The sequence below is a fragment of the Triticum urartu genome, chromosome 3A (genome assembly GCF_056163025.1).
Source record: "Triticum urartu cultivar PI428250 chromosome 3A, HENAU_Tu73, whole genome shotgun sequence".
NCBI lineage: Eukaryota > Viridiplantae > Streptophyta > Magnoliopsida > Poales > Poaceae > Triticum > Triticum urartu.
In genome coordinates this window covers 618189226-618215133 of record NC_141875.1, presented here as the reverse complement: position 1 = coordinate 618215133, position 25908 = coordinate 618189226, and the positions used below count along the sequence as shown (strand labels likewise).

The following is a 25908-nucleotide window of genomic DNA, read 5'->3' as shown; positions in this document are numbered from 1 at the left end:
ACCGGGAGAAGAAAGGATCACATGGACGGCAAGCCTCCACCACCGGCAAGTGGGGTTGCTTCACATCCAATCTCCACGGCCGCCGCCTCCATGGGGACGAACTCCCATGTTCACAACCGGGCTCCCAATCGGCCGCTGCCTCGCCGACCTTGACGACGAAGTAGTCCCTCCCTTCGATCCCATTCGCAACGGAGGCAACACCCATCCCAGCGGACGGGTCCGCGGTGAGATCCCTACTGGATTGTGGTCGCGCCTCCCCAAACCTCACCGCGGGACACATGAGAGGGCGCCGTTGCCATGGTCAGGCTTGGATGGGGAAAGGAGGCGACATAGCAGCAACGACGCCTTCGCCGGGATTGGTGGCGACGGCGGCGGCGAGCGAGTGGGAGGACGGCGGCGGCGAGAGAGTAGGAGGGTGGTGGCGGCAGTCCATCGACCGCCGTGACGTGAGAGGAGGATGGGGATGGGGCCGCGATCTGGACGTATGGAGCGGTCGAGAGGAGGGGAAGCAGGCGGCTGGGTTTTTCCATCATGCGGGGTTTGGGGGAGGTCAAACGAGAGGATTTTTTTCGTGTGGGAGGCAGAGTAACGAGGGTGGATGTAGGGAGACGGGACGCGGTCGGTTGGCAGGAAAAGGAAAGCTACGCAAAATCACATCAATATAAGAAAATATCCCATCAATACTTGATTGATTACGATTTATTTTTTATATGGTAACTAATCTGATCATCAATACTTGATTGATTGTGATTTATTTTTTATATGGTAACTAATCTGATGGGTTTATGTGGGTGGTGAAGCGAAAAGGAAAGCTACGCATTTTTTTAGTCAGTAGAGATGATTGATGATAAGAAAGGGAAAATCACATCAATATAAGGAAATATCCCATCAAAACTTGATTGATTGCGATTTATTTTTTACATGGTAACTAATCCGATCATCAATACTTGATTGATTGCGATTTATTTTTTATATGGTAACTAATCTCATGGGTTTATGTGGGTGGTGAAGCGAAAAGGAAAGCTACGCATTTTTTAGCAGTAGAGACGATTGATGATAAAAAAGGGGAAATCACATTAATATAAGGAAATATCCCATCAATACTTGATTGATTGCGATTTATTTTTTATATGGTAACTAATCTGATCATCAATACTTGATTGATTGCGATTTTTTTTATGGTAACTAATCTGATGGGTTTATGTGGGTGGTGAAGCGAAAAGACAGGTGGGAGGGAGACGAAATAAAACCAGCGAAATAAAACCAATGAAAGTGGTGAGGCGAAATAAAAACCAGCGAAAAATAACCGGCGGACTATTCGTAGATTTTTTTGGTTCGTCTGTCTTGGTGCTACGGGATGTTAGGGCGTGGAGTGCGTGGGGGCGGGCGGGGGGCTCGGCTTGAGGTTTTTTTTTGATTCTATGCGGCTTAGCGTGAGACGGGAGGTTGGGCGTGTGCGGGACTCGATCGCGGGGTTTTCCTTGGTTTTTCGCGGCTGAGAGGGAGGTGGGAGGAAGTACCAAAGAAGTACCAAAAAAGACCGGGTGAGGTGAGACGAAAATAAAACCCGGAACGCGACCTACCAACTGAGACATTAGGAGTAGAGATTAGCAGTTTATAAACAATGACTTTGCTAAAAGGGATTAAATAAAGTCTCATCTAAATTCTATGACATTTAATTCTACGGGAGATTCGTGCAATTTATTGGATTTTTTTTCATGTTAATGTCACTTCATGAGTCTTACTTAATTCTCATCTAGAAGAGATCTAGCTCTTTATTGGATTTCTATTTCTTTTATTTTCTATATATATATATATCACATGTGGCCGTCTTGGGTTTGTAATACGACTCCATCAATATGAAATTGTGCCTTCGTACGTCTATGGTTTTCCTCGCAAAAAAAATGTTCTGATGTCTCCTGCTTTTATCTAACAACTTTTTCATGTAGATCTAAATGGTATAGTCTGTTGATGTTACAATTACGTGGACTTAACACATCTTTTTATATCTCTTTTCCTTTTTATATTTCTATTTCTACAGGGTTTCCCCAACAAGTGAAACTGTCGGCAATTCTTTGAGCCGTTCTTGTTTTCTTGACCGCATCCTTTTGCTATTATACTCACAGCAACATTTTTCTTCTACCCGTTGCACCTTCATGAGATTTCATCCGTGGATCCCATAAATCAGAAAGATGAGAATTAGTCATATTAGCAGTTTATAAACAATGACTTTGCTAAAGGGATTAAATAAAGTCTCATCTAAATTCTATGACATTTGATTCTACGGGAGATTCGTGCAATTTATTGGATTTTTTTCATGTTAATGTCACTTCATGAGTCTTACTTAATTCTCATCTAGAAGAGATCTAGCTCTTTATTGGATTTCTATTTCTTTTATTTTCTATATATATATATATCACATGTGGCCGTCTTGCGTTTGTAATAAGACTCCATCAATATGAAATTGTGCCTTCGTACGTCTATGGTTTTCCTCACAAAAAAATGTTCTGATGTCTCCTGCTTTTATCTAACAACTTTTTCATATAGATCTAAATGGTATAGTCTGTTGATGTTACAATTACGTGGACTTAACACATCTTTTTATATTTCTATTTCTACAGGGTTTTCCCAACAAGTGAAACTGTCGGCAATTCTTTGAGCCGTTCTTGTTTTCTTGACCGCATCCTTTTGCTATTATACTCACAGCAACATTTTTCTTCTACCCGTTGCACCTTCATGAGATTTCATCCATGGATCCCATAAATCAGACAGATGAGAATTAGTCATATTAGCAGTTTATAAACAATGACTTTGCTAAAGGGATTAAATAAAGTCTCATCTAAATTCTATGACATTTGATTCTACGGGAGATTCGTGCAATTTATTGGATTTTTTTCATGTTAATGTCACTTCATGAGTCTTACGTAATTCTCATCTAGAAGAGATCTAGCTCTTTATTGGATTTCTATTTCTTTTATTTTCTATATATATATATATCACATGTGGCCGTCTTGCGTTTGTAATACGACTCCATCAATATGAAATTGTGCCTTCGTACGTCTATGGTTTTCCTCGCAAAAAAAATGTTCTGATGTCTCCTGCTTTTATCTAACAACTTTTTCATGTAGATCTAAATGGTATAGTCTGTTGATGTTACAATTACGTGGACTTAACACATCTTTTTATATCTCTTTTCCTTTTTATATTTCTATTTCTACAGGGTTTCCCCAACAAGTGAAACTGTCGGCAATTCTTTGAGCCGTTCTTGTTTTCTTGACCGCATCCTTTTGCTATTATACTCACAGCAACATTTTTCTTCTACCCGTTGCACCTTCATGAGATTTCATCCGTGGATCCCATAAATCAGAAAGATGAGAATTAGTCATATTAGCAGTTTATAAACAATGACTTTGCTAAAGGGATTAAATAAAGTCTCATCTAAATTCTATGACATTTGATTCTACAGGAGATTCGTGCAATTTATTGGATTTTTTTCATGTTAATGTCACTTCATGAGTCTTACTTAATTCTCATCTAGAAGAGATCTAGCTCTTTATTGGATTTCTATTTCTTTTATTTTCTATATATATATCACATGTGGCCGTCTTGCGTTTGTAATACGACTCCATCAATATGAAATTGTGCCTTCGTACGTCTATGGTTTTCCTCGCAAAAAAATGTTCTGATGTCTCCTGCTTTTATCTAACAACTTTTTCATGTAGATCTAAATGGTATAGTCTGTTGATGTTACAATTACGTGGACTTAACACATCTTTTTATATTTCTATTTCTACAGGGTTTTCCCAACAAGTGAAACTGTCGGCAATTCTTTGAGCCGTTCTTGTTTTCTTGACCGCATCCTTTTGCTATTATACTCACAGCAACATTTTTCTTCTACCCGTTGCACCTTCATGAGATTTCATCCATGGATCCCATAAATCAGAAAGATGAGAATTATTCATATTAGCAGTTTATAAACAATGACTTTGCTAAAGGGATTAAATAAAGTCTCATCTAAATTCTATGACATTTGATTCTACGGGAGATTCGTGCAATTTATTGGATTTTTTTCATGTTAATGTCACTTCATGAGTCTTACTTAATTCTCATCTAGAAGAGATCTAGCTCTTTATTGGATTTCTATTTCTTTTATTTTCTATATATATATATATCACATGTGGCCGTCTTGCGGTTGTAATACGACTCCATCAATATGAAATTGTGCCTTCGTACGTCTATGGTTTTCCTTGCCAAAAAAATGTTCTGATGTCTCCTGCTTTTATCTAAAAACTTTTTCATGTAGATCTAAATGGTATAGTCTGTTGATGTTACAATTACGTGGACTTAACACATCTTTTTATATCTCTTTTCCTTTTTATATTTCTATTTCTACAGGGTTTCCCCAACAAGTGAAACTGTCGGCAATTCTTTGAGCCGTTCTTGTTTTCTTGACCGCATCCTTTTGCTATTATACTCACAGCAACATTTTTCTTCTACTCGTTGCACCTTCATGAGATTTCATCCGTGGATCCCATAAATCAGAAAGATGAGAATTAGTCATATTAGCAGTTTATAAACAATGACTTTGCTAAAGGGATTAAATAAAGTCTCATCTAAGTTCTATGACATTTGATTCTGCGGGAGATTCGTGCAATTTATTGGATTTTTTTTTCATGTTAATGTCACTTCATGAGTCTTACTTAATTCTCATCTAGAAGAGATCTAGCTCTTTATTGAATTTCTATTTCTTTTATTTTCTATATATATATCACATGTGGCCGTCTTGCGTTTGTAATACGACTCCATCAATATGAAATTGTGCCTTCGTACGTCTATGGTTTTCCTCATAAAAAATGTTCTGATGTCTCCTACTTTTATCTAACAACTTTTTCATGTAGATCTAAATGGTACAGTCTGTTGATGTTACAATTACGTGGATCTAACAGTTGTGATCTTCTAAAAAGAGACAATTCATCACATCGGTATTTTGATTTTCTATAAAAAAAGAACAACACATCTTTCTATTTTCGTCTGCAACGTAACTCTGATACATAATACTCCTTTCGTCTCAAAATAAGTGTCTCAAGCTTAGTACAACTTTGTACTAAAGTTAGTACAAAGTTGATGCACTTATTTTGGACAAGGAGAATAGATATAAATAGACGATTATTTAATACGATACCATTCAGAAGTCAAATCGAATGCAAACATGATGACATTTTTATTATTCTCTATCATTGACCTTGATAAATATACAAGGCCAGATGGTATGTGAGACCATTACCATTAGTTCAGCAACCTTAGAGGGAACACTACATCCCTGCTTGCACCCCTAGACATATTGTACACTTGCATCCCTCGGGAACACACACGTCAGGATTTTTGGGTGAGGGCACTCTAGGTATCTTATTGCAGTAAGCTCTACAATCATCGATTTGACAAGGGCCACTTTTAAGGACATGTCTGCACTGGAGCGAGGTTGCCATATCTAGGTATCAAAAGAGAAAATAAGAAAAGTTAGAGCAGCCCAACATACATATAATACAATTCTCAAAGTGTAGATGTTGAAGGAGAGAAGTGCATATTACACCCCTCAACTCTAGCCCTAGTCTAATATACACCCTCCAACTTCAATACCATCTAGTTTACACCCCCAACTCTCAAAACCAAGCGGAATTCAACCCTCCCCTCCCCGTTGACCGGTTTTGACATGTTGACTGGGTGAACAGTAACAAAAAAAATCAAAAAATATTTTGGTTTTTCCAATGTGTGAACAGTAAATTCAAAAAAATGGAAATAAAATTCAACAAGCTGTTTCGATTTTTTGCCGGGTGAATAGTAAATTCCAAAAAATACTTTTTTTTTCAAAAAAAACCGAATTATTTTTGTGTGGGTGATTTTTCAGCGCGTGATGTCTGTGACAATTTTCAGCTTGTTTGGACATTTCAGTCATCTCTCAACAAAAAAAATATATCAGCCCGAACAGTACACGAACTGTTAACTGTTTCATGCAAATATAATTTAGAAATTTTTGTTTTCTTATTTTTTTCCTGAAATTTACTGTTCACCCGGACAAAGAATCAACATTTTAAAAAATCAAAAAAAAAATTTAAATTTTTTTATTTAGAACTTTTTAAAATTTTACTGTTCAGCCGGTGAAAAAACGAAATTATTATTTCTTTTGAATTTACTGTTCACCCAGTCAATAGGTCAAAACCGGTAACAGGGAGGGGAGGGTTGAATTCCGCCTGGTTTTGAGAGTTGGGGGGTGTAAACTAGATGGTATTAGAGTTGGGGGTTGTATATTAGACTAGGGCTAGAGTTGAGGGGTGTAATATGCACTTCTCTCATGTTGAAGATAGTATTGTCTACTCCCTAGATACCTGAAGATAGCATGAGGAGTGCTAGGGCGAAGAGTAAAATCTTCATATTTTTCATCTCTTGATTGCAGACTCACAAGCGTCGGGATTATAAATTGCAGGCTAACAAGTCGCCACAAAGAGGATGAGTTTTGTCCCTATGGATTGTTGGGCTAACTAGATGTGAGTAGGCTCTTTTTATAGTGGGTGCGTGCTATATAAGTAGATAGGATTGTTTGTAATTATTTAGGAATAAACACATAACCAAAGAATATTTTGCTAAATCAAGAACAAGATTATGCATTAAGTGGAGAAGATATTGATTTGATTCGTGCTGGTAAAGAGAACAGTTGTAAGGAATTTAGAAGAAAAAGGCGTAGAGAATTAGGAAAAAGATCTTATGCTTTATAAGCTATGGAGATCAACTGTAGTAAATTAAGAGTAAAATTTACAACAGATTAGGGGCGAGGCAATAGGTGTTGGATTCTCCCTGAAGTCTATGGAGATCAACTATAGTAAATTAAGAATAAAATTTACAATAGCATGCTTCCAATTTTTTTCCGCAAAAATGGATTCTCCCTGTTATTATGATTCTGTTTTTGTGATCCCGTAAATTTTTGGATTAATTTTTGCATATAGTGTGGATTTTGATGTGACCCGCCAATGTAGACATCACCTAAGAGAAATTTGTTGACTACAGTAGGGAGACGAGGGAACGGCTATGTGCCGCTTATTGAGAGGCCCACGACTGCCTTGCGTACAGTGGGCCGGTGGTGGGCTGGCCCAATATGACATGGCTCGTCATGCTGATGTGACTCAATTTTCTTTTTTTTTATATTTTAAATGCATATATTTTAAAAACTTGAATTTATTGAAAAAATTAAATTATAAATTTGGAAAAACATTTACATCTGGAATGTCATTAGATTCATCATAGGATATAGTTTCATGTTTTACATATTTGGTATTGTACATATAAATATTTTTCTTTATAAACTTGATCAATTTGCAAAGTTTGATTTTTCAGAAAATCTATACGCACTACATTATGGAACGGAGGGAGTATAAAAAAAAGTTAGCACTGTTTTAAAAGAGCCAGTGCAGAGTGGCACATGCTCTTCAGCGTGACTTAAATTGATCAACCATCTTCATCATGGCATCGCATATATATAGTTCATGCCATTTGCTCTGTTGTATAGTTTCTTTGCCGTCAGGGTTTTGATGCCGGTGTAAGCTCGGTGCTCCATGTACGCCTCTTTGCTCTCTTTCTTATTAGCAAAGATCAATGAACTGGCACTAGACGGCATTTGATAACGTACAGAATAAGTCGAGCAGCAACAGCAGCAGTTATTTTCGCCAAAAAAAGCAACAGCAGCAGTTCAGCCTGGAATCTTTTTCCTCTTTTTTTTGAGAGAGAGAGGGAGTTCAGACTGCAATTTAGTCACTGTTGACGGCTGATCGAGTGGAATTGTGGATCGATCACATCTCGACGGATAGAACTGAAAAAAGAATACTGTACTTCATTTGCCATCGCTCATCGGTTTGTTTTTTCTCACTGGCTTTCCTAGTAATGTCACGGGCAAACATGTACTCGCTCAACCAGGAATCCATTTTTTTTTGCCTCCAACATATGCGTCTCCATACACAATCACGAGATTCTTGACAAAATCCCTCCCCAGGTTACTAAGTAAAACTCCGATGAAATGCTCCCCTTTCTCAGTTTCCAATTTCACAAGAAATAATCCTTTTTGACCTCTGTCAGAATACCCATACCCACAGATCCTCCTCTAGAACGAGAAAAGATTCAGTCAAAATCACACTCAGACTAGGGTGCATGCAGCATAGCTGGGGTAGTCATGTACTCATGTATCATTGTTTCTTGCAGGCCCGCAAAATGTAGATTAGGTTTCTAATAAATGCATCTCCTTTTCTCATTGTCTCCTAGTCCACATAACAGCACCAATCATTTCTTTACTCGACTTGTTTTCCTCACTGTTGATTAGCAAATCGTGCATGTGGTGCACTAATCCTTGTCACACCTTCTTATGGTATTAAACTAGCATAATTTATTGTTAACAAAAACCGACCTTAGCTCAGTTGGTAGAGCGGAGGACTGTAGTATTTGCAGATCAATCCTTAGGTCGCTGGTTCGAATCCGGCAGGTCGGACGTTGGACGTAATATTTTTTTGTCCAGACGATGACGATGACGGGCCGCTTGTTTGGATGTTGCCCGATCTTTTTTGGCGGCTCCTTTTCCTGCTCTTGGGCCAAAAGCCCAATTTTCGCCAAATCGGATAATTTCTATCATAAACGTGAAACTTAGTGGACTAGTAGTGGTAAAAAGTGAAATTCAGTTTTTTTTACTACCACACCGTTAGCGCAAGTTGTTGGACTAAAACACATTTGAATAAGCTGAACTTGCAGCCAAAATTCATGTATGTGACTTAAAACAATCAAGTTGTTGGCAAGTCACTGGATCTCTCAGTCCAATTTTGCTGTGCTATTGATCGTGGGGTTAGTGACTTAGAACAGCTAACCAAATAACAACAGTAAAAAAGCCCCAAAGGGCGGATTTGGATACGAAGTTTTGAGGAGAACAACTTACAAACTAACAACAGTACAATTGCATTATGTAACACATCTAGGTCTGCTAAAGATGTTTCGTGAAAAAAAAAGGTTTGTGTTAAAGATACTCCGTGCATAAAATTGTTGTTGATTGGTGAAGATGCAACTGATAATTTATCATGTTTTTAGCGGCTCTTCTTTGTTTGATAAAGACAAATTGTGCTAGAGAAAACTCATCACTATGCATTGCTCTGTACACCATACTGCCTTTATGTTCTCTGCAGCATTGTAAAATTTAGTGATACTTATTGGCAAGGGTGAAGCGCTGGTGACATACATATAGAAGCACTTGTGGTCGTATGGGTAAATCATAGAAAGTTTTCAATTATTGGACGATTCTGACAATGCCTCAAGTTGTACTTTGCCGAATTTCTCTTATCACTACATTTAGCCACACTCCTTGGTGCCCATACCATTCAAAACGAATGTTGACTTTCCATCCAACCAAAAATTGATGTCGTGTCATCAGCTTATGCATCTGCCTAGCAATGAACACGGCTGAGTTCTTCATATTTTGGTTTCTTAATACAACGACGAAGTATTCTTTGGTTTGCTTTGAAACAGAATATAGCTGGGAATTAGCCTTTTAGAGCATTTTCCAATGAAGCAGTCTATTGGCAATGGTTTGAGTTATGTTAATTGTTGAACAGAATGAACTCAACTGGTTTCGTATGCTAGAGTGCTAGAATTTATCCTAATTTGCAGCCTGCATTACCAGGCATCAACAACTTAGCATCCCTGAAATTTCTGTCAAATCTAACAATTGGTCGTTAATTGAATGCTCACTATACCCCTTTAAATTCTACTCCCTCCGTTCCAAAATAGATGACTCAATTTTGTACTAACTTTGTATTGAAGTTAGTACAAAGTTGAGTCATCTATTTTGGAACGGGGGAGTACCTATGTCCTATGATGCTATGCAATTATTTGAATTTATGAAATGTTCTATTTGTGCTATGCAAGTCTGCCTTTCTATATGCATGGCATATTTTTTTGGTTGTTGATATCCAAGTGCTATATTTGCAGGGCACCATCTCTAAAGAGCCTTCACCTCATTTCTGGCTATAATTTTGATGAAGGACTTAAGGAGGCGATAGTGAAATTCCCTTTGCTCCAAGAGCTCGAGCTTTTATTATGTTCATATGTGTGTGAGAGTGGTGCATTTAGGGTTGTAGGCAAAGCATGCCCACAACTAAAGCGCTTCAGACTGAGAAAGGATGTGTTCTATGATTTTGAATCTACTCACTACGACATGGATGATGAAGCAATGGGGATTGCAACTATGCATGAGCTACACTCTTTGCAGTTCTTTGGCAATAACCTGACCAATAAAGGACTGATAGCTATCCTGGATAATTGCCGACACCTGGAGTCTCTTGACATTCGTCATCGCTTCAACGTCTACATGGACAACACCATGCATGCAAAGTGTGACAGGATAAGCACAATGAGGCTTATCCTGCCAAGATTGAGTGATGGTCGTATGGAAGGACAAGTTGTTCAGCGACAACATCTGACAGGGGATTCACTAGAATAATATCATCCCCATCCATGGATGCCGACGCTAATCTTTCTGCAATAAAAAATCAAGTACGCAAGTTAATCGATGATTTGAGAAGCTATCCCTTAGAAGGTGAGAGATTAGCTACATCAGAGATTTGTCGTCTAGCTAAGCGAAATGCGGGTGAGGGAGTCCTGGATTAGGGGGTCTCCGGACAGCCGGACTATATCTTTCGGCCGGACTGTTGGACTATGAAGATACAAGATTAAAGACTTCATCTCGTGTCCGGATGGGACTCTATTTGGCGTGGAAGGCAAGCTAGGCAATACGGATATGTATATCTCCTCCTTTGTAACCGACCTTGTGTAACCCTAGCCCCTCCGGTGTCTATATAAACCGGAGGATTTTAGTCCGTAGGACAACATACAATCATACCATAGGCTAGCTTCTAGGGTTTAGCCTCTCCGATCTCGTGGTAGATCTACTCTTGTACTACCCATATCATCAATATTAATCAAGCAGGACGTAGGGTTTTACCTCCATCAAGAGGGCCCGAACCTGGGTAAAACATTGTGTCCCCTGCCTCCTGTTACCATCCGCCTTAGACGCACAGTTCGGGACCCCCTACCCGAGATCCGCCGGTTTTGACACCGACATTGGTGCTTTCATTGAGAGTTCGTCTGTGCCGTCGCCAGAAGGAAGGATGTCTCGTCTCGTCTTTAAAGACGGTACTACTATTGGGGGAGCTTTGGCTGTTGGCCAAACTCTCCGGCTAGGCGGGTTCATTATGACCGCCTGTTCGGCCGCCGCGCCAACGATGAGTTCTCGGGTCATCGAAAACTGCTTCCACGTCAAATCGGCGCTCGTCGAACAGATGGATCCAATGGAGCTCTCCTCCTTAAACGAGCTCTTGGATCGCATCGCCGCCTTGGGAGTCGCTACGGACTATGATCAGATTGGGTTTAAACCCGATCAAAGAGAGATTAACTCTCCACCGGTCACCCATCATATTGCAGTGGTGGAGGAACAATGCGGCGACCTTTCCTCTATCTTGAGGACCAACTATGTCCGGATGCCCGAGCTCTCCGAGCCGGACGCCCGTTCGTGGGAGGACAACATCCAATCCCTGAACTTAGAGTCAGACAGCGGACCAGGATTAGCGGGTAACATCCCGGAATCGAAACTTCCAAAATTGGAAACTCCTCGGCCCCTGGATCCCAGATCGGGTAGGGGTTTGGATTCAATTCCACCCACCCACCCAAACACAAGCGACCTTTCCCATATCAAGCAAGAGCCCCAGGAAACAGTACATCATTACTGGGCCAGATTCCTCCTTGCGATGAACAAGGTTAAGGACTGTTGTGAGGAAGACGCAATCTTATTTTTCTGCAATAATTGCACGGACAAGGGAATCCTTAACGCCATAAATCGCCATGAGATAACACGCTTTGCTGACTTGGCGTCCATAGTACAAAAGTACTGTGTGATGGAAAGTGCCTGGAAAACCGAAACAAACTTTTGGGATAATCCGGCCCTGAACACAAACCCAGTCCGAAATAAAAGGGTGCATTATCACAATACACCCGGGTTAACTACCAAAAAGCAAAAACCCTGTACAGGGCAAGGAACCGTACTGGAGGGATGGCTCAACGGACCCTGCAAAATTCATAGCACGACGGATATAATACCAACGCACAGCCTTAGAGCATGTTGGATACTCCGGCAGGTGGCCAAAAGTGGTGAGGATCTTCTTATCCCACATACCACAGAGCATCATCCAGTGGATAAAAATACAGTGTTAACAGTGTTCGAGACCTTTGTGTCAAATAATAGGCGCAAGCGAACACTCCGCAGCATGGCCGAAATCTGCCACGTAGCAGCAACAAATCCATGGAGTAACACGGCTATTACCTTCAATGCCAGTGATGAACCCAAATTCCGAACAGCCCGAGCACCAGCCGCACTGGTCCTCAGTCCAATCCTGGACGGCTTTCGGCTCACCAAAATACTCATGGACGGCGGCAGCGGACTAAACCTCATCTATGAGAAAACCCTTCAAAAGATGAAAATAGACTGGAACCGCATCGAGCAAAGTAGCACAACCTTTAGAGGAATTATCCCCAGTCGGGAAGCACGCTGTGCTGGGAAAATCACACTAGATGTGGTATTCGGCATGCCGGACAATTACAGGTCCGAAGAAATTACATTCCAAGTGGCCCCGTTCAGCAGTGGCTATCACGCTCTTTTAGGACGGGAGGCGTTCACAATCTTCCAAGCCGTACCTCATTATGGGTACATGAAGCTTAAAATGCCCGGGCCCAACGGAATCATCACTCTCGCCAGTGATCCGGACACAGCACTCTGCGTCGAAAACAAAACAGCGGCATTGGCCCTCGAGGCATTATCTGAAGCCCTCTTGGCCGAGGAGTTAACCACGCTACGCTCCACAGTGGACAGGGACGATGTGATACTCAAAAAAAGATCCAAGTCCACCTCTTTTAAACCAGCGGATGAAATAGTCAAATTCCAAGTCCACCCAACGGACCCTACCAAAACAGCCTCCATCGGGGCACAGTTAAACCCCGTTGTGGATGCCGCACTACGAGAGTTCCTGCGCGAGAATTGGGACATATTCGCCTGGCATCCTTCAGACATGCCAGGAATCCCACGCAGGCTGGCCGAGCATAGCCTCAATATCCTAAAGGGATTCAAGCCGGTCAAGCAAGCTCTTCGGTGTTTCTCCGAACCTAAGAGACATGCCATGGGAGAAGAACTAGCCGAGTTATTGGAGGCTGGATTCATCAGAGAAATAAAACATCCAGACTGGCTAGCAAACCTGGTGATGGTACCAAAGAAGGACAAATCCTGGCGCCTTTGCGTCGATTTCAAAGACCTCAATAAAGCTTGCCCAAAGGATCCTTTCCCCCTCCCATGCATCGATCAAATCATTGACGCTACCGCAGGACACGAGTCATTGTGTTTCCTCGACGCATACTCCGGTTACCACCAAATCAAGATGGCGGAGTCCGACCAAGCCGCAACGACATTCATCACACCATACAGTCCCTTCTGTTTCAACACAATGCCTTTTGGGCTCAAAAATGCCGTCGCAACATATCAGCGCATGATTCAGACATGCCTGGAGAAACAAATTGGCAAAACAGTAGAGGCATACATAGACGATGTGGTCGTCAAAACCAAACACATCGACTCTTTGATAGACGACTTGAGGCTCACATTCGACAACCTCCGAACATATGACATCAAGCTCAATCCGGAAAAATGCATTTTCGGCGTACCAGCCGGAAAGCTCCTGGGATTCATCATCTCCAGTAGAGGTATTGAAGCTAATCCGACCAAAATCCGAGCGTTGTCATAGTTGGCTACCCTAACAGACCTCAAACAAATCCAGAAGTTAACTGGATGCGTGGCGGCTCTAAGCCGCTTTATCTCCCGCTTGGGAGAAAAGGATTTACCCCTTTATCGCCTCCTTCGGCGCACCAAACACTTCGAGTGGACGGATGCGGCCACAGCCGGATTGGAAGAAATAAAGGCATTCTAGCAACCAACTCGATCTTGGCCGCGCCAAACATCGGCGAACAAATGCTGTTGTACATTGCGGCAACTCATCAAGTTGTAAGCGCAGTGCTCGTTGTCGAACGGGAAGGAGACGGACACAAATTCCCTCTTCAAAAGCCGGTATACTATGTATCCACTGTCCTCACTCCATGCAAATCACGGTACCCGCATTACCAAAAAAATAGCATATGCGGTATTCATGGCATCGCGGAAACTGCGACACTACTTTCAAGAGTGTTCGATTACAGTAGCCTCGGAAGTACCGCTTAATGATATTATCAACAACCGCGACGCTACGGGTCGGATTGCCAAATGGGACATTCAGCTCCTCTCATTCCACATAACATACAAACCTCGCCGAGCCATTAAATCGCAAGTACTGGCCGACTTCGTCGCCGAATGGACGGAGGCCGAACTCTCTAAAGAGTACGGCGCATACTCCAATTGGATCATGCACTTCGACGGTTCTAAAATGCTGGCCGGTCTAGGGGCTGGCGTCGTCCTGACGTCCCCAACCGGAGATACCGTTCGGTACATACTGCAAATATTGTATACAGATTCCAACAATGCAGCCGAATACGAAGCTTTGTTGCATGGTCTTCGGATGGCAGTCTCCATGGGCATTCAACGCCTGGAGGTGCGTGGGGATTCAAACCTCACAATATCCCAAATAAACGAAGATTTCGACGCCAAGGATCCGAAAATGGCGGCCTATCGAAACGCCGTCCTAAAAATGTCAGCTCGGTTCGAGGGACTCGAATTTCACCATGTGGCTCGGGAAAACAATCATGCGGCGGATATCCTCGCCCGCATCGGCGCAAAACGCGACGCGGTCCCCCCGAACATATTTCTGGAAAGGCTTTTCAAGCCATCCGTAGCATGGGAAGGGGACACCGGTAACAACAGTCCGGACCCGGCCAAAATACCCGATACCGAACTCTCTGACACAATCGGAGGCTCCGCCACCGAAATAACACCTTCAACCCACGAAATAATGGCCATTATTGCCCCGTGGACAGAACCATTCCTGGCCTACCTAACTAGACAGGAACTTCCGGAGGACCAAAATGAGGCACGCTGCATAGTGCGGCGATCCAAGGCCTACAGGGTCCATGAGGGAGAATTGTACAAGAAAAGCACTACCGGAGTCCTTCAAAGGTGCATCTCTGAAGAGGAAGGGCGGAATCTTTTGGCAGAAATTCACGCTGGACTCGGCGGTCATCACGCCACAGCCCGGGCTCTTGTAAGCAAGGCCTTCCGTACAGGATTCTATTGGCTAACGGCCCGGGCAGATGCACATGACTTGGTCCAACGTTGCGCCGGTTGCCAACTCTCTGCAAATCAAAGCCACATGCCACCCGCCGCCCTCCAAACAATCCCCATTACATGGCCCTTTGCGGTCTGGGGGCTTGACATGGTTGGACCCCTTAAAGGGGGAACCCACAAGAAAAAATACTTATTGGTCATGGTGGATAAATTCACCAAATGGATAGAGGCCAAACCGGTTAAAACAGCCGAATCCGGACCGGTGATAGATTTCATATCCGGGGTTGTACACTGTTACAGCGTCCCCCACATCATCATCACTGATAACGGCACGAACTTCACGGCCGACGAGGTAAAACTCTGGTGCAGCAACATGGGCATCAAGCTCGATTATGCCTCAGTCTATCACCCACAAACCAACGGTCAAGTCGAGCGAGCAAACGGTCTTATAATGAGCGGCATTAAACCTAGATTAGTGTGTTCCTTAACGGAGTCTAACACACACTGGGTAGAGGAGCTCGACTCCGTACTTTGGGGGCTGCGGACCACGCCGAATCGTAGTACCGGATATACACCCTTCTTTATGGTGTACGGTGCAGAGGCAGTCTTGCCCTGTGACATAATTCATGACTCACCTAGAGTGCACATTTATGAAGAAAGAGAAGCCGAGCTCGATCGGCAGGACAGTATGGACACCTTGGAGGAGGAGCGCGACGTAGGCAAAGCCCGTTCCACATTTTATCAGCAACAGGCTCGCAGATACCAAAGCAGAGAAGTACGGGCCAAAACTTATAACATTGGCGAACTAGTTCTACGCCTGCCGGATAAGAAAAAGAACAAGCTCGAGCCCAAATGGGAAGGTCCCTTCATTATCGACCAAGTTCTGACCGGTGGAGTGTACCGACCGCGGGATGCATCGACTAGTCGACTCGAGCTGAACCCATGGAACGTGGTCAGGCTCCGAAGATTCTACGCCTAGCACCGGACTCTATGTTAGTCCCCTCCCTTTGTCCATTTTTCACAAATACATTATCTGTCTTGTTTTCCTTTCTTTCTTTCTTTTCTTATTTCTCTAGGCCTTCAAGGGTCACCTTGTGCCTTGTTTGCACATTATAGATGCGCTAGCCGCACTCTTCATACCTGGGGGCTTCTTTCACAGAAGCTTAAATTATTTATCCGAGCTTCATGCCCAACACATGTGTTATACTTCCGCATGTACCTTTTTTCACCATTATATGCATCGATATGACTTAAGTTTTGGCCAAGCTGGGTTGCCTGGCTCTTGTATTTATGCCCTACGTTCCCGTTAATTCGGCTAGGGCATAAGGGGAGCACCTCTGCGATTGTTACCGCCTGGTCAGCCGGATGTGTACCTCAGACTGGGTGAAGCCGAAAGCTAGCGTTCTTAAGGGAATACTCAGTCGGTGAACAAAAGATGACTTTTATTTTTCATATCTGCCCCCAGATGTTTTTCCTGCGTTTCCTATCGCAGTCCGGGCATGCACTTTAGGGCATGCTTGCCCAGGGAAAGGAACCCTTAATGGAACTATTCTCCCTGGAAGATGTTTCTTACTACCCATGTAATATAACATAACTAGTTGGGCACTTGTCTGATAAAGCACTAATGACCCCTACGCCTAGTCTCCACGCATACCCCGGTTCTTATATAACTGAGCGGGTATTCGGATACACTCTGGACTATTGGGCCCAGAGGCTGAAGCGAAAAGGTCCGCAACGACAAACGATCTACAATCCGGCTAGAAGGCATTATACATGTCACTTCAATTACATTGTCATGCAGACTGACTAAATTCTTCTTCTATACCATCCAATAGGCGGTCTAGCTTACAATACTATTGGGAATACTGTGCGGCTAATTCTACTTGCCCATAAACTAAGCTAACGGGAATCTCTTTTCCATCGGGCCCCACAGGTCCGACCTTGGCCATGTGATTTGGGTCCGCTTTGGTATACCGCATCTTCACCATGGCCCAGGCTTCTCTGGCACCCTGTCGGCAGGCTGATATCTTCCATAATCGGAAGCGCCGCCGCGCTCCTTTGAGCTTCTCCGCAACACCCTCTGGTAGGGAGACGGACGGCCACAAGGCCTGGGCGACACCCTGCATCACCCGCCGAACTAGTTCGTGCAGATGTGACGGCTCGGACAGAAGATCACCCGCAGACCCGGGCATTTCCTCCGTGGGACGACCCGTCAGCATACCTACAGACATAACACTATTAGTCGGCTTCTTTGCCGAATACCTTTAAAGGATTCGTTCAAGCACTTACTAAAAATGCCGCGTTGAAGCCTCTTATTCTCCTTCTCGGAGTCTGCAAGCTGGCCCCGAACGTCTTTTAGTTCCACGTTAAGCGTTATATTGGCGTCTTGGAGATTGTTTTTCTCCCGCCTAACCTCAGTCAACACGCATTTGCCAGCTTCTAGCTCCCGCATAACATGCTGGTCCCCTGGATTTTCTCCGGATTCATCTGCAAAATCTATTGTTAGATCTGCAGCCACGCCGCGCACTATATGGTAACCATCATTCTTTAAAATGTTACCAGCGGGAGGCTTTTTCTGTTCCTGCAATGCGGCAATGGCGGCCCGCAGTTGGGTCTTGCATTCCTCCAGCTCCTGGGACAGCCTAGTATTCTTCTCTGTAAGAACCTGCACAATAGAGATGATCCATAAATCAGTTCTGCTAACTGTTTCAAGTCTCAGGGGCTACTGATACATACAAATCGTCAGATTCACTCACCCGTACATCCTTTACATATTGATCCGTGGCTCTGGCTAGACCATCTTGAGCGGCACGGAGGTACGCCTCTCTAGAATTAAAGGCATCAAACGCCTCTGGTGAGAAACAAGCGTCACGGAGTACGGCCCGGCGGCGCCTATGATTCATGGCGCTTACCACTTTTGAGTTTGTAGCAGATAACCTATCCGCATCCTCTATAGGGGGATTATCCGGCGCCTGCCCCATATCGGCTTCTGCCTCCGTGTCCGGTCCTGGTGCCCGACTGGTGGAAGCGTGATCGGCGACATCGCCGGACATATTCTGGAGAGCGTTTTTTCTGTTAAAGAAACACGGGCATCATTATATTTTGAGAAAGACGACAACCACGGAGCGGGGTTTGTTGTACCTTTTCACCGGCATCTCCGTCCTAACCGCCTTCCTTTTTGGCCTACCTGGCCTCGGCGCCTCCTATTCACGCGTTGCTGTAGGGTGATGACCCACAAGTATAGGGGATCTATCGTAGTCCTTTCGATAAGTAAGAGTGTCGAACCCAACGAGGAGCAGAAGGAAATGATAAGCGGTTTTCAGCAAGGTATTCTCTGCATGTACTGAAATAAGTGGTAACAGATAGTTTTGTGATAGGATAAATTGTAACGAGCAACAAGTAACAAAAGTAAATAAAGTGCAGCAAGATGGACCAATCCTTTTTGTAGAAAAGGACAAGCCGGAACAAACTCTTATAATAGGAAAAGCGCTCCCGAGGACACATGGGAATATCATCAAGCTAGTTTTCATCACGTTCATATGATTCATGTTCGATACTTTGATAATTTGATATGTGGGTGGACCGGTGCTTGGGTGCTGTTCTTACTTGAACAAGCATCCCACTTATGATTAACCTCTATTGCAAGCATCCACAAGTAGAACAAAAGTATTAAGGTAAACCTAACCATAGCATGAAACATATGGATCCAAATCAGCCCCTTACGAAGCAACGCATAAACTAGGGTTTAAGCTTCTGTCACTCTAGCAACCCATCATCTACTTATTACTTCCCAATGCCTTCCTCTAGGTCCAAATAATGGTGAAGTGTTATGTAGTCGACGTTCACATAACACCACTAGAGGCTAGACAACATACATCTTATCAAAATATCAAACGAATACCAAATTCACATGACTACTCATAGCGAGACTTCTCCCTTGTCCTCAGGAACGAACGTAATTACTCACAAAGCATATTCATGTTCATAATCAGAGGGGTAATAATATGCATATAGGATCTGAACATATGATCTTCCACCAATTAAACCAACTAGCATCAACTACAAGGAGTAATCAACACTACTAGCAACCTACTAGCACCAATCCCGGACTTTGAGACAAGAATTGGATACAAGAGATGAACTAGGGTTTGGAGATGAGATGGTGCTGGTGAAGATGTTGATGGAGATTTCCCTCTCCTGATGAGAGGAGCGTTGGTGATGACGATGGTGATGATTTCCCCCTCCTAGAGGGAAGTATCCCCGGCAGAACAGCTCTGTCGGAGCACTAGATTGGATCCGCCAAGGTTCCGCCTCGTGGCGGCGGAGTCTCGTCCCGGAAAGTTCCTTCTTATTTTTTCTCATCAAAAGACCTCATATAGGAGAAGATGGGCGTCGGAGAGCTACCAGGGGGCCCACGAGGTAGGGGGGCGCGCCCCCACCCTCGTGAGCAGGGTGTGGGCCCCCTGGCCTTCATCTTTGGCGAGGATTTTTCCTTATTTGTTTTAAGATGTTCCGTGGAGTTTCAGGACTTTTGGAGTTGCGCATAATAGGTCTCTAATATTCTCTCCTTTTCCAGCCCAGAATTCCAGCTGCCGACATTCTCCCTCCCTATGTAAACCTTGTAAAATAAGAGAGAATAGCCATAAGTATTGTGACATAAAGTGAAATAACAGTCCATACTGCGATAAATATTGATATAAAAGCATGATGCAAAATGGACGTATCAACTCCCCCAAGCTTAGACCTCGCTTGTCCTCAAGGGAAAAGCCGACAACAATAAATATGTCCTCATGTTTAGAGGTAGAGGCGTCGATAAAAATAAAATACGGACATGAAGGCATCATGATTATTCTCATAATAGCAACATATATAGATTTTGTCATATGATTACTTATGTTCAAGTGATGATCTATTCACAATGCAAAAGTATAAATCATAAACCTTATTGGGCTCCGACAAACTATAATCTCAGTCATTGAAGCAATTGCAATTTATCATAACATCGGAAAGAGTCTATGTGATGTAGCGACCCGACCTCAGACGGTCAAGTCTCTGTGCTTAAGTGTCATCCCTGGATCGGTATGCTGACACACACAGTACTCGAGGATTTATAACAGAGGTAAATCACATGTAAAAAGTAACGTAAATACTATTACCTCAATCCAAAATAGCGGAAGTAACAAGGTTGTGGATTCCCATCAACACCAACGGCAAAGTTGAGTGTAGAAATCATAACCCTAACGTATCACTTACTCGTCGTAAGAAATCCTGCAACATGAGACGTTGCAGCCACAAAGGGTCACTACATTGAATGTACTGGCAAATTCACACCATAGAGAATGATGAACAATGGCTATCACTACATGCATATATGGCTTGTGGAAAAGCTCTATGGTTATATGTTTTTGCGAAAAGCCAATTTTTCCCTACTGCAAAGGAATAAATTTTTATTTAACTATCATGGTGGTTGTTGAACATTGAGAATGGTTGACAGCATTCTCAATCCCAATTAAGTAACATCATTAAACCCAAAAATATTCATTTAAAGTAATATGATGAGATTCACATGATAATCCAGGTACTAGATACTCAAGATGTCCATAACCGGGGACACGGCTAACCATGATTAGTTTATACAGTCTACACAGGTTTGCGCACTTTTCCCCACAAGACTCGATCTCCTCCGTTGGATTTCTCGCACTACATGGTGTTTGAGAAACGGATGACCGAGACATAGTCTTTCAGAAGCGTTTGCACCTTACGATGGGTAGACCGTACCACCTACAATCCCTACATCTGCTAGTCTACCACTGTAAGAGTTCACATGACTTAATCAACTATGCTAGAGCCCATAATAGCTTGTGGCTGCACACGGAAGTTTCTAGTATGAATAGTCTCATGATCCCTTTGAGCCTGGGTGGCGGTCCAAAAGAAAACAGGCAATCCTAGTCTACCCAGGTGCCTAGACAGGCAATCCTAGAATAACCAGGTGCCTCAATCCACCCAGATGTGTGTTTAAGTTGCCACCTTAAGTAAACCATTAATTAACAATCTCACATCTGTCATGAATACTCTCAAAACCCAATCCACGTCTACGAGCATAGCATGGCAATGTAAGCAATACGTAAAAGTAACTCCCAAGGTTTGAATGCAGGGAAATAGGTTCCTACCTCATCAACTACTTCCCAATACCCACATGTTATCAATCCTACTCATGCAATGTTTGAGGGTGAAACTAATGCATAAAACTGGGTATGAAAAAAGGTATGATCAAAATGTGAACTTGCCTGCAATGTTGATGAAGATGATTCGCACTCAAAACTCTTGATAGTTCTACTCGTCACACTCCGGTCAATCTATCGTAAGCAAGCAATAGTAACCACACATAAGCAATCACTCCAAAATCAGAGAGAACAAAGAAAACAATTCGGAAAACGTCAAAACCAAGCAAATAACTCTTGCAACATAAAACAATTTCTAACAGTACCAAAATTAAGTGAATTTGGCCTTATCAGAAAGTTTAGGTCAAGAGCTTCGATTTGCAAAAAGAATCAACTAAATCGGAGCTACGAAACTCAAGTTATGATCAAACGAAGTTTGAATTCAAATCTGATATAATTCAAATTTTAAACTTTTCAAAAACATGTTTGAGTTGGATTACTGGATAGAGGGGATCATAACGAAGACGTGGGCGTTGGTTTCGTTGGATTTGGATAAACGGGTAAAAAGTTGTAGAAGTTCGAAGCAGAGGGACTAATCTGTAAAAAAAATACTACAAAGAGGTCCCTGTCTAAAACTAACAGAAAAAGAAAAAGGCTAAAAAGTGAACGTTCGCTTTCTAAACCTACCCAACGAACGCTCTCTAAAAAAAAGAACCTAACTAAAAATAAATAAAACCAGCTAAACCGAGGAAAACCGGATCGGGTTTTTGTGCGGGTTTTACCGGTCGGGGCGGTTTCCCGTCAGAAAACCGGCGGCGGATCTCGGACTTTGAGACAAGAATTGGATACAAGAGATGAACTAGGGTTTGGAGATGAGATGGTGCTGGTGAAGATGTTGATGGAGATTGCCCTCTCCCGATGAGAGGAGCATTGGTGATGACGATGGTGATGATTTCCCCCTCCCGGAGGGAAGTATCCCCGGCAGAACAGCTCTGCCGGAGCTCTAGATTGGATCCGCCAAGGTTCCGCCTCGCGGCGGCGGATTCTCGTCCCGAAAAGTTCCTTCTTATTTTTTTCTCATCGAAAGACCTCATATAGGAGAAGATGGGCGTCGGAGAGCCACCAGGGGGCCCACGAGGTAGGGGTGCGCCCTAGGGGGGGGGCGCCCCCCACCCTCGTGAGCAGGGTGTGGGACCCCTGGCCTTCATCTTTGGCGAGGATTTTTCCTTATTTGTTTTAAGATGTTCCATGGAGTTTCAGGACTTTTGGAGTTGCGCAGAATAGGTCTCTAATATTTGCTCCTTTTCCAGCCCAGAATTCCAGCTGCCGGCATTCTCCCTCCTTATGTAAACCTTGTAAAATAAGAGAGAATAGCCATAAGTATTGTGACATAAAGTGAAATAACAGTCCATACTGCAATAAATATCGATATAAAAGCATGATGCAAAATGGACGTATCACAGGGCGTCCCGAATGCCTTCCCTGTAAAAAAGGCCATGTGAATATGGTGGGTGAAGTGTCTAAAAGGGGATCCTACGTTTTTGAGTTGGGACTTTCCGGTTTTTCTTACGTGCGATGCAGGGAGCAGTCCGGGATAGTCGGCCGTAATGGCCACCATGGCATCGTCGCAGCTTAACTGATAGAACTGCCGGTTTATCAGCTCCACGGAGATAACCGGATCTTCTTCGAGTCCGGAGTCGAGGGCCTGGTCAGGGTCCTCCGGTTGTGGAGAAGGGCTGAAGAACTCCTTTATGGCCTTTCGCAGTTCCTGCCATAAATTGGCAAGGTGAATACTTACAACGAAAAACGCGGGAAGATGGAAGTAAGGGGATATAGCTTACCCAGCTTGGAGGATTGTACATGGAGAATCCGTCCCGTGGCTTGATGCGGGTGAACTCCTCCTCCTCTCCCTTGTACAGTTCGGACAACATTTTGGCTAATGCGGCAGCATCGCCCGGACCCTTACGCCCGTAGCGAGTGGCGTCATCCTCCCCGTTGAAACACCATAAGGGATGCCCACGATATTGAAGTGGTTGCACTCCCCGCATTATGCAAATCGACATAACTTTGGTTATTGTCAAACCTGACTAAGCCAGTGCCTTAATCCGGTTCATCAGATAGAGGACTTCTCTGTCGTCTTCCACCTGGGGGCTCCGTGGGCGCCAACTTCGGCGCTTCTTCAGAGGAGCATTGTTGAACTCAGGAAGACCCCGCCGAAAAGGGTCCGGAAGGGGAACGTCCTCCATATAAAACCATTCCGAAGGCCAGTCTTCGAACGGCTTCTTCGGGGTACCGGACAGATATCCGGTATCGGCGATGCGCCATACTTCGGCTCCACCCACTTGATAAAGTGATTCCCTCTGTGTGCGAGGGACAAGGCAAAATAGCCTTTTCCACAGCTCGAAGTGAGCCTCGCAGTCCAGGAACAACTCGTAGAGAGCAACATAGCCGGCGATGTGTAGGATGGAGGCAGGCGTGAGATTGTGTAGTTGGAGGCCGTAGAACTCCAGGAGCCCGTAGAGGAATGGATGAATTGGAAATCCAAGTCCCCTTAGTAAGTAAGGAACAAGGAAAACCTGTTCCCCCATGGAGGGACAGGGAAAGTTCTCCGCTGGCTCCCCACCATTGTAGGTGGCGAGCCCGGCTCGAACGGGCACCATGTATGCTAGAGGAAGGAATCCTTTGGTCTGCAGTTCGACCAATCGACTATGTAGAACTGAACACCTCTCCTAATCACCAAGCTTAGGGCTACGGGGGCGGGAGGAGGAGCTGCGGAGGTTGGCCATGCTGGAATGGATCTTTCCGAAACGCGCTCTGATGGATTCTCGCTGAGGGGAGGATGGTGTGGATCGGATCTAAGAATCCCAATCCCTTTAATAGACAATTTATTTATCTGTCTAGGGGGGTGAATGTAAAAATGCCCTAGCGCCTCGTATTCGTTCGAGAAATTGCCCTTATTGGGCACAGAAGCCAAGAGGATCAACATTTATGGGGCCGAATACTATTTACAAACACTTGGAAATTGGAGAAGAATCTGCCTTGCAATGCCGAAGACAATACTGCGCGCCGGACTCGTCGTCATTGAAGCCTGGTTCGGGGGCTACTGAGGGAGTCCTGGATTAGTGGATCTCCGGACAGCCGGACTATATCTTTCGGCCGGACTGTTGGACTATGAAGATACAAGATTAAAGACTTCATCTCGTGTCCGGATGGGACTCTACTTGGCGTGGAAGGCAAGCTAGGCAATACGGATATGTATATCTCCTTTGTAACCGACCTTGTGTAACCCTAGCCCCTCCGGTGTCTATATAAACCGGAGGGTTTTAGTCCGTAGGAAAACATACAATCATACCATAGGCTAGCTTCTAGGGTTTAGCCTCTCCAATCTCGTGGTAGATCTACTCTTGTACTACCCATATCATCAATATTAATCAAGCAGGACATAGGGTTTTACCTCCATCAAGAGGGCCCGAACCTGGGTAAAACATTGTGTCCCCTGCCTCCTGTTACCATCCGCCTTAGACGCACAGTTCGGGACCCCCTACCCGAGATCCGCCGGTTTTGACACCGACAGCGGGGAACAGGATTGTCATTGCAACTTGTGGGGCTATAACCTTGTTGGTTGATCTGCTTCATTCACTAGATGCCAAAATCCAAGAAAATGCAGTTACAGCCCTCCTCAATTTGTCAATCGATGATGATAATAAGATCGCCATCTTGAATGTGTATGCCATTTATCCTCTGGTCCATGTTCTGGAAACAGGGAACCTTGAAGCTAAAGATAATGCAGTCGCTACTTTGTCCACTCTCGGTTATTGAAGAGAGTAGTGTGAGGATTGGACGATCTGCCACTGTTAAGCATCTCGTAGATGTTTTGGGGAATGGGACTCTACGAGGAGATAAAGATGCAGCTACTGCATTGTTTAATTTATCCATACTTGATGAGAACAGAGGTCGCATTATACAAGCAGATGCTGTGAAGCACCTAGTTGAACTTTTGGATCCTACTACTAGAATTGTTGATGAAGTTTTAGTTGTGCTGGAAAATCTTGCTACTATAATGGAAGGGAGGACTGCGATTGGGTAGGAACGTGGTATTTGATCCCTTGTTCAAGTTTCGAATTGGGTTCAGCGAAAGGGAAGGAAAAATGTTGGTGCGGCACTGCTTCAGTTATGCACAAACAACAACAACAGATTTTTGCAGCATAGTTCTTCAAGAGGGTGGGTGTGCCCCATTTAGTCGCACTATCATGGTCAGGTACACCGCGAGCAAGAGAAAAGGTTTTCCACTTCTATAACAAAAATTTACAACTACAAGAAAAATGGTTGCAGAATCATTTTCCTAGGAATTTGAATTTGTCGTAGGTGGAGGCTCTTCCCAGCTACTTCCGCTGCCAGAGGCATGGGAACTCATGA

The 25908-nt window shown here is 43.8% G+C and overlaps 1 non-coding gene and 1 pseudogene across 1 annotated transcript; both read left to right on the top strand.

Moving 5' to 3' along the window:
* The first annotated feature begins 311 nt into the window (after nucleotides 1-311).
* Nucleotides 312-25908, top strand: LOC147980829 (U-box domain-containing protein 4-like; annotated as a pseudogene).
* Nucleotides 8442-8527, top strand: TRNAY-GUA (transfer RNA tyrosine (anticodon GUA)). Its single transcript is given in 2 exon segments — nucleotides 8442-8478; nucleotides 8492-8527. It is a non-coding gene; the product is annotated as a tRNA-Tyr (tRNA).